Source organism: Oryctolagus cuniculus, chromosome X, assembly GCF_964237555.1.
Source record: "Oryctolagus cuniculus chromosome X, mOryCun1.1, whole genome shotgun sequence".
NCBI lineage: Eukaryota > Metazoa > Chordata > Mammalia > Lagomorpha > Leporidae > Oryctolagus > Oryctolagus cuniculus.
The window spans coordinates 21,531,720-21,542,543 of record NC_091453.1 but is presented as its reverse complement, the minus strand read 5'-3'; the positions used below and the strand labels follow the sequence as shown (position 1 = coordinate 21,542,543).

Sequence of the window (10,824 nt, the reverse complement as noted above, 5' to 3'; positions counted from 1 at the left end):
CTTCAAATGTATTTTATAACTTTTGGCTTCAAATGTGTTTTGTCTGACAGCTTGCACCAGTGTAGCCTACAACATACTGAGCTTTGAGTTACAAAACACAAATACCCAAATCTCACTGCTTCTTATTGGTGCTTAATAGTCTTATATGGTAGAGGCTGTTAACTGTGCTCAGGTGGAAAAAATGCTCTGTGTTAGGAGCTGTTAACCTTCTTACATCATTCTTCTGCTCAGAGTCAGAGCACAAGCTCCAGTGTGAAGCAAATGTGATTCCACTGGATACACAGTGAGTGAACTTGACCATAGCACCAATGGGAAGACTTCTGTGGTTAGCAGACAAGATTCAGCGCTTTCTGAGATCCATGATATTAATAATAGTAGTTTGTAATAACAGCATTTGCTGAATATCCATCAAATTCTGTTTTAAGCATTGCCTTGGGCTATGCTCCCCTGGAAACAGATTCTGAGCATGCAGTAGGCTTATCAAGGCTTCTTTCCTTACAGACTCCCATGAGAAGTGAGGGAAGCACCACTGGGCAACAACAGAAGCTCCAACCAATGCCATAGGGAACGTGGAAGCTGGATGGCTTTCCAGAGTTATCCTGAATTGAAGCAAGAGGAACAGACAAAATTGAAAATTATTTTGGCCTTGTACAGCCCCTGAGATGGGGGCATAACCTTGTTCAAATAGTTCCCCTCTGCAGAGGGCAACTCCATAGGGGACTCTCTTGTAAGTCATCAGCAGCTAATTCCACGCAGCTGTGAGAATGAGTGTGTCAGTTCTGAAGTGGGTATCTGGATGGTGCCCCACACCACTGACCATATACAAGAAGTCTTTAAAAAGTGCATGGAGGCCGGCGCCGTGGCTCAATAGGCTAATCCTCCGCCTAGCGCCGCCGGCACACAGGGTTCTAGTCCTGGTCGGGGCACCGGATTCTGTCCCGGTTGCCCCTCTTCCAGGCCAGCTCTCTGCTGTGGCCCGGGAGTGCAGTGGAGGATGGCCCAAGTGCTTGGGCCCTGCACCCCATGGGAGACCAGGAGAAGCACCTGGCTCCTGCCTTTGGATCAGCGCGGTGCGCCGGCCGCAGCGCACCAGCAACGGCAGCCATTAGAGGGTGAACCAACGGCAAAAAGGAAGACCTTTCTCTCTCTCTGTCTCTCTCTCTCACTGTCCACTTTGCCTGTAAAAAAAAAAGTGCATGGAAAATGTAAATTGTGAAAAACAACTATTCGTGGATTTCAGAATTGTTTGCACCAAATAAATTTATGTTTTAATTCCATTTTCCCACCAGTTTTTGAAATATGTCTTATATGTATTATTTCATTTAACATTCATGGCCATCCTAGGAAGTAGACACTCATTATCCATACTTCATAGATGAAGAAACTGATATTTAATGATTAGTAAATAGGGAGCCTTTGGTCTTTAAGCCTTTGGTCCCACACTCTGAAGGGAATGTATAGCATTATACTACTCTCAATTAGTGTGTAATAAACTTACTTGAAAATGTATGTGGGAAAATAACAGATTATTTCAGCTTTACTGTTAGACAAACTGTCTAAATTTTTAAAGCAATTGAAATTCATTTATATAATAAAATTTACTTTAAGATAGCACAAACCATCATTTGTATTTCAAGTTCCCTGTCAACTGAAACTCCATGTTGATTTAAACCTTGATGGTGTGTATAGAGAAGTTCATTATGTAACATTTGTCAACATAAGTAAATGATTAATTTTTTCAAAATGAACACTTTTAAGTCACAAGAACTTGAGGGGTTTATGGGTGAGGTCTATATGATATTAAAGGTAAACTATTAATTTCAATATAATCTAAAATATTCCAGATGAATAGAGAAAGATTAAACTTTCCCCAATGTATTTTATGATGGTAACACAACTTTAATAGCAAACTTGACAACAAAAGTTAAAAATATAGTCTAATCTGGGGATGGCACTGTGACTTAGCAGGAAAGCTGCAGCCTGCAGTACTGGCATCCTATATGGGTGATGGTTCAAGTCCCGCCTGCTCCACTTCCAATCCAGCTCTCTGCTCTGGCCTGGGAAAGCAGTAGAAGATGGCTCCAGTCCTTGGGTCCCTGCACCTGCATGGGAGGCCTGGAGGAAGCTCCTGGCTCTTTGCCTTCGGTTTGACCCAGCTACGCCTGTTGCGGCCATCTGGGGGAGTGAATCAGTGGATGGAAGACATCTCTCTCTCTCTCTCTCTCTCTCTCTCTCTTTCTCTGCCTTTGCCTCTCTGTAATTCTGCTTTCAAAGTAAATCTTAAAAATATTTATGTAAAAGTATAGTCTAATCTTACTTATGGATAGAGATGAAGCATTCAAAATAAAATCATATTTAATGAAGTCAGAAGAATGGCACATTGTGTCCAAGCAGGTTTTTTTTTTTTTTTTCAGAGAATGCAAGCAAGGGCTAATGATCATAAATTATATCAAAATAGCCTTTTTGCAGCCATCTCCAGAGTGGCAGCAACCAGAATGAAGTTCAGTCCCTTTGTGACTTCTGACTGAAGCAAGAACCAAAAAAAGCATTTCAATGTCCCTTCCCACATTCACAGGAAGATTATGTCTCTCCATCTTCCCAAACAGCTGAGACAGAAGTACAAAGTGCGAACCATGCCTATCTGAAAGGGCAATGAAGTGCAAGTTATGTTAGGACACTGTAAATGTTAGCAAATTGGCATAGCCCAAGTTTACAGGAAGAAATACATCGTCTGCACTGAATGGATGCAGCGAGAAAAGGCTAATGGCACAAATGTCCATGTAGGCATTCACCCCAGCAACGCGGTTTTCACTAGGCTAAAACTGCACAAAGACCACAAAAAAGATCCTCGAACAGAAAGTCAAGTCTTGCCAAGTAGGAAAGAAGAGCAAATATAAGGAGAAACAATTGAGAACATGCAGGAATAAAGTAATCTTACATAACTTTCATTAAAAACTGCTAAAATGAAGAAAAAATATATCAACATAAACCACTGTAAAAAAAAAGTAGGAAAGTTTCACCATCACATCAACAAATGCTGAAAAATCCTTTGCTAAAACGTATGGCTTCATTAATAAAGTACCAGGTAAAAAAATAAAAGGGAATTGCTTACAGCACACTTCCTACCAAAAACCAACAACAAATACATAGTAAATGAGAGTCACGGACTTCATAAGTTATAAATTGGGAACTAAAACAAAAACACCTGTCTTTTAGAGTCACGTTCTTTCAACATCTATTAGTATCCTAGCACTGCTATAACAAATTACAAAAAACTTTGCTTACAACAACAAAAATGTATTCCCTCACCAGGTACCAGTGGAAGACCCTTCCTTGCCTCTTGATTCTGGTGATTGCTGGCACTCCTTGGCATTCCTTGGCTTACTGGATAGGTCTCTTCAATCTCCACTGTCATCTTCACATAGACTTCTCCCCTGTGTCTATGTCCAAATTCACTTCTTTTGACAAGGACAGCAGTCACCCTAAAGCACTGTGACTTTATCATAAATTGATTACATCTGCAAAGAATCTATTTTCAAATATCACCTTCACAGGTAACATTGGGAATGATTTTAATGTATTTTGTGGGGAAATAATTCAACCCATAACAATCTACCAAAAGTTACAATAAGCATCAGCTTTGGCCCAGCAATTCCACTCCTGGAAATTTTGACCACAAAGTAAAAGCCCTGTTTTCAGGGGAGACAGAGACTTAGATTAGATATAAGTATATTCATATACATGTATATATGTAGTTTATTTTAATGTTGAATGTCATGAACTGAGGATTTTTGATATATTCAAACCATGTACTACATGCAGCAATTAAAATTAAAATATTTTAAAATAATAAATTACAGTTGGATCAGTTGTCATGAAGGATATTCTGCAAGGTGAGTGGTAATGAATAAGAAATACAAGATGCAGAGAATGATGTACACTACGATCCTAATTTTTTAAAATAATAAAACAATTCAGTAGTATACATATTTTAATATATTCCAAGTTAGTGTGGAAGAAAATTTAAGTACTCAAAGTTGTTGTTAACATGTATTAATTATTTGGGTGAATATAATGGAGGTAGGAAACACAAGAGAAAAAAAGGTTGATCACATCATGAAAGTAAAATGGCTGCATGAGAAGTCCTTTCAAGAATATATCATTCGTGTTCTTGTAATACTGTGTATGTGTGTGTGTGTGTATGCATACAGCTACATGTGCACATGCATGAATGCATGTGTGTGTTTAAAAAAATTACCCGCACAGCCAATATAGATATTCTTACATAAAGATTTCTAAACTGAGTAGACTTAGACAAGATCATTATACATAGTTTGGTTATATAGAGACATATAGTTTGATCAAGATTATAGCATATCAAAGAAGTAGGCAAAAAATCAATAAATAAGTAACAAATACATATTAATGGTAAAACTTTAAAAATGTTTAAAATTTTTCCTTAAAATAATACATACCATACCATACCATTTTCACATGTTTTGTGTGTATGAAGTAACATTTTACACTACTGAAATTATTTTAATTCCTATCATAGAATTTGATACAGGAATATTCCATGGAGTTCTAGAGATAGCACTGTGTCTTATGGATGCTTGTCCCTCCTGAATTAACGTGAAAACTTCCTTTCTTCAGTATCACACTCCATGTTAGCCAGTAGGTAGAATGTGAAACCCAAGTGGTCATATATATTCTGGGAGTAAGCAAGGAATATGATATTAAAAAGATCTCTTATTTGAAGTATTTTATCAGATAAAAGCAGAAGAAAAAGTGGTGCAGAATGGAGAAAATCCAACCAGAGTTTTTTAAACATGTGCTTTGGTGAGTTTACCATAGGTTTCTTAAGTCTTTGGGCTGGGTATGCCAGAAACTGGAATTTTAACTTTTCTATATCTTACTACACCACAATGATAAGATTAAATAAAATAAGCACTTAAAGGTGGAACTATTTTTCACTGATGGAAGCAGCTTTTTGAGAATTAAAGCCCAATCATAGAATCTATTAAACATAATACAAACCAAGCCCAATGTCACTGCTCTAGTGAGTATCCAGGCTAAATCAGATGTTTTTGTTAAGCCGTATGGATGCAATGATTTATATGATATGAAACCTTTCTTTAAAGTGTTTCCAGGCCAGGAAAGTAACTAAGTCCACAATTTAGCATAATTCACAAGAGATGTAGAAAACTTATAGTATAAGAGCAGATAAGACCATAAGCAAAAAAAAAGTAGTTTAATGATCTCCAAATTAAGTAGCCAAGAAGTACACATAATTAATTCCAATAAATGTTCATCTAATTCTCCAAGAAAGACTGAAAATATCCAATATTTCAAAATAGGTTCTTCTTTGTTTCTATTGCATTTAGCACATGCAGCATTTAAAAGTAAATGAAGGGAGAAGCCGAGCCGGGGGACCGAGCTGCGCAAGCCGTAGGGTCTGCGCGCCAGTGCTCGAAGGGGAGTGTGTGCCACACAGAAAACAGCGGGGAGACTTGGGACGTCCAGGGCTCCGAGTCCACACATCGGCGCTGGAAGGGGAGCGGACCTGCGTGGAGAGCGTGGGAGCCCACAGTTCGGGACACCAGCGGCAGACTCAACACACCAGCGCTGGAACGCGAGGTGAGCCGAACCTCAATAGCCCGAGACACTGGCAGGCAAGCGGAGAGAGGAGACTAGAGGGCATGACGCCCCGGGGGGGGGGGGGATCTTCACAAGGCTAACTGGAAGAGAGAGAGAGGAAAAAAAAAAAGGTGACTGGTACGGACACGGGTTTCTCTCTCTCCGCTCACCTCTCAAGGGCGAGCAAGACAAAGAGCAGGCGCCGTCTTGGACATACGTCATAAGCAGAGCGACCTCAGGTCTGCACCGGCCCTGAGCCTAGCAGAAAAACCTGACTCTGGGCGGGGCGAATTAACAGGAGATTAGGACCTAGTAAATTTGTGGTGCTACTGAACTGAGACTGTGAAAAAAGAGACGGTGGGGGAGAGAACTCACGGAATTCACGTGAGCACTCTCCAGAGATGCTACAATTCCGTAACTTTGGCAACCCAGTGGGAGACTGAAGGAGAATTTGAGCCCACTCTGAGGGCTGAACAGATTCCCTGTGTGGTCCTTGGGAAAGAACTTCTGATCTCTGGCTCCTGTGGGTATATCATTTGCCTGCTAACTACCTCCAACTTCGTTCAGCTGTGCAGAATAACTTCCCTTTTGAATAAAAAAAAAAAAAAAAAGAAAGAGAGAGAGAGAGGTTTACCACACCTAACCTGGGAGTGTCACCTTTGGCACACCAAACAGAGCTCTCAGGCCACACCCATCTCAAGCCCTAAGGCTCCATCAAAAACAGATAGTCCACTTAATCTAGAGTCATAGTATAACAAGAAAAAGCACCACAGTGAAGAAACCAAATATCTCCAATATGCCAAATAACAAATGCAAAAACCAAGGTAATAAAAACAAGGAAGTCACCATGAAGCCCTCAAATGAAAAAGACACCCCAATTCAAGATTATGAGGATGATGACATAGAAGAAATGCAAGAAGCAAATCTCAAAAAATTGATAAGAACATTAAGAAGTTCTCAAAAACAAATTCTTGAACTACAGAAATCCTTAATGGACAAGATAGAAAATCTCTCTCATGAAAATGAAATATTAAGGAGGAATCAAAATGAAATGAAGCAACTAGTACAACAGGAAACTGGGATAGTGACTGAAGTGAAGAATTCAATAGATCAAATGAAAAACACAATAGAGAGCCTTACAAACAGAATGGGTGAAGCAGAAGAGAGAATATCGGACTTAGAAGACAGAGAACAGGAAAGGATACAGTCAGACCAAAGAAAAGAAGAGGAAATTAGAAATCTAAAACATATTGTCGGGAATCTTCAGGATACTATTAAAAAACACAACATTCGGGTTCTAGGAGTTCCTGAAGGCATGGAGAGGGAGAAAGGATTAGAAGGCCTTTTTAGTGAGATATTAGCAGAAAATTTCCCAGGTTTGGAGAAGGACAGAGACATCCTAGTACAGGAAGCTCACAGAACCCCTAATAAACACGACCAAAAGAGATCCTCACCACGACACGTTGTAATTAAACTCTCCACAGTGAAGCATAAAGAAAAGATCCTAAAATGTGCAAGAGAGAAACGTCAGATTACTCTCAGAGGATCTCCAATCAGACTCACAGCTGACCTCTCATCAGAAACTCTACAAGCTAGGAGGGAATGGCGAGATATAGCCCAGGTACTAAGAGAGAACAACTGCCAGCCCAGAATATTATATCCTGCAAAGCTATCATTTGTGAATGAAGGTGAAATAAAGACTTTTCATAGCAAACAGAAATTGAAAGAATTTGTTGCCACTCGTCCAGCCCTGCAAAAGATGCTTAAAGATGTGTTACACACAGAAACAAAGAAACACGGTCATCAATATGAAAGAAGGTAAAGGAAGGAAACCAAGGAAGGAAAGCTCACAGCAAAAGATCACAGGGAATTCAAAGCATATATTAGAACTTATCTTTGGCAAATGGCAGGGCAAAGTTACCACTTATCATTAGTCACATTGAACGTGAATGGCCTGAACTGTCCACTTAAAAGACACCGATTGGCTGATTGGGTTAAGAAACAAAACCCATCTATTTGCTGCTTACAAGAAACACATCTTTCCAACAAAGATCCATACAGACTGAAAGTGAAAGGCTGGAAAAAGATATACCGTGCCAACAGAAATTAAAAAAGGGCAGGCGTAGCCATCTTAATATCAGACACCATAAACTTTACCACAAAAACCGTTAAGAGAGACAAAGAGGGACACTACATAATGATTAAGGGATCAATTCAACAGGAAGATATAACAATTATCAATGTATATGCACCTAACTACAGGGCACCGGTTTATCTAAAAGATTTGTTAACGGACTTAAAGGGAGACTTAGACCCCAATACAATAGTACTGGGGGACTTCAATACTCCACTTTCAGAAATAGACAGATCAATAGCACAGAAGATCAACAAGGATACAGTAGATTTAAACGACACTATAGCCCAAATGGATCTAACAGATATATACAGAACTTTCAATCCTACAGCTAAAGATTTTACATTCTTCTCAGCAGTACATGGAACCTTCTCTATGATTGACCACATACTAGGCCATAAAGCAAGTCTCAGCAAATTCAAAAGAATTAGAATCATACCATGCAGCTTCTCAGACCATAAAGGAATGAAGTTGGAAATTAGCAACTCAGGAATCCCTAGAGCATACGCAAACACATGGAGATTGAGCAACATGCTCCTGAATGAACAATGGGTCATAGAAGAAATCAAAAGAGAAATAAAAACTTTCTGGAAGTAAATGAGGATAACAGCACAACATACCAAAACTTATGGGACGCAGCAAAAGCAGTGTTAAGAGGAAAGTTTATATCAATAGGTGCCTACATCAAGAAATTGGAAAGGCACCAACTAGATGAGCTTTCAATTCACCTCAAGGATCTAGAAAACCTACAGCAAACCAGACCCAAATCTAGTAGGAGAAGAGAAATAATTAAAATCAGAGAAGAAATCAACAGGATTGAATCCAAAAAAACACTACAAAAAATCAGCCAAGCGAGAAGCTGGTTTTTTGAAAAAATAAACAAAATTGACACCCCATTGGCCCAACTAACTAAAAAAAGAAGAGAAAAGACCCAAATCAATAAAATCAGAGATGAAAAAGGAAACGTAACAACAGACACCACAGAAATAAAAAGAATCATCAGAAATTACTACAAGGACATGTATGCCAGCAAACAGGGAAACCTATCAGAAATGGATAGATTCCTGGACACATGCAACCTACCTAATTAAACCAGGAAGACATCGAAAACCTAAATAGACCCATAACTGAGACAGAAATTGAAACAGTAATAAAGGCCCTCCCAACAAAGAAAAGCCCAGGACCAGATGGATTCACTGCTGAATTCTACCAGACATTTAAAGAAGAACTAACTCCAATTCTTCTCAAACGATTCAGAACAATCGAAGAAGAGGGAATCCTCCCAAATTCTTTCTATGAAGCCAGCATCACCTTAATTCCTAAGCCAGAAAAAGATGCAGCACTGAAAGAGAATTACAGACCAATATCCCTGATGAACATAGATGCAAACATCCTCAATAAAATTCTCGCCAATAGAATGTAACAACACATCAGAAAGATCATCCACCCAGACCAAGTGGGATTTATCCCTGGTATGCAGGGATGGTTTAATGTGCGCAAGACAATCAATGTGATACACCACATTAACAGACTGCAGAAGAAAAACCATATAATTATCTCAATAGATGCCGAGAAAGCATTTGATAAAATACAACACCCGTTCATGATGAAAACTCTAAGCAAACTGGGTTTGGAAGGAACATTCCTCAATACAATCAAAGCAATCTATGAAAAACCCACAGCCAATATCCTATTGAATGGGGAAAAGTAGGAAGCATTTCCACTGAGATCTGGTACCAGACAGGGATGTCCACTCTCACCACTGCTATTCAATATAGTTCTGGAGGTTCTAGCCAGAGCTATTAGGCAAGAAAAAGAAATTGAAGGGATACAAATTGGGAAGGAAGAACTCAAACTATCTCTCTTTGCAGATGACATGATTCTTTATTTAGGGGACCCAAAGAACTTTACTAAGAGACTATTGGAACTCATAGAAGATTTTGGCAAAGTAGCAGGGTATAAAATCAATGCACAAAAATCAACAGCCTTTGTATACACAGACAATGCCATGGCTGAGGAAGAACTTCTAAGATCAATCCCATTCACAATAGCTACAAAGACAATCAAATACCTTGGAATAAACTTAACCAAGGACGTTAAAGAGCTCTACGATGAGAATTACAAAACCTTAAAGAAAGAAATAGAAGAGGATACCAAGAAATGGAAAAATCTTCCATGCTCATGGATTGGAAGAATCAATATCATCAAAATGTCCATTCTCCCAAAAGCAATTTATAAATTCAATGCAATACCAATCAAAATACCGAAGACCTTCTTCTCAGATCTGGAAAAATTGGTGCTGAAATTCATATGGAGGCACAAGAGACCTCGAATAGCTAAAGCAATCTTGTACAACAAAAACAAAGCCGGAGGCATCACAATACCAGATTTCAGGACATACTACAGGGCAGTTGTAATCAAAACCACATGGTACTGGTACAGAAACAGATGGATAGACCAATGGAACAGAATTGAAACACCAGAAATCAACCCAAACATCTACAGCCAACTTATATTTGATCAAGGATCTAAAACTAATTCCTGGAGTAAGGACAATCTATTCAATAAATGGTGCTGGGAAAATTGGATTTCCACGTGCAGAATCATGAAGCAAGACCCCTACCTTACACCTTACACAAAAATCCACTCAACATGGATTAAAGACCTAAATCTACGACCTGACACCATCAAGTTACTAGAGAACATTGGAGAAACCCTTCAAGGTATTGGCACAGGCAAAGAGTTTCTGGAAAAGACCCGGGAGACACAGGCAGTCAAAGCCAAAATTAACTATTGGGATTGCATCAAATTGAGAAGTTTCTGTACTGCAAAAGAAACAGTCAGGAGAGTGAAGAGACAACCGACAGAATGGGAAAAAATATTTGCAAACTATGCAACAGATAAAGGGTTAATAACCAGAATCTACAAAGAGATCAAGAAACTCCACAAAAACAAAACCAACAACCCAATTAAGAGATGGGCCAAGGACCTCAATAGACATTTTTCAAAAGAGGAAATCCAAATGGCCAACAGGCACATGAAAAAATGTTCAA

The 10,824-nt window shown here is 39.0% G+C and overlaps 1 pseudogene; it reads left to right on the top strand.

The window, feature by feature from the left end:
- Positions 1-2,495: 2,495 nt before the first annotated feature.
- The window catches only part of LOC100358295 (large ribosomal subunit protein uL24-like), a 61,293-nt pseudogene continuing 52,964 nt past the window's right edge, over positions 2,496-10,824 (top strand).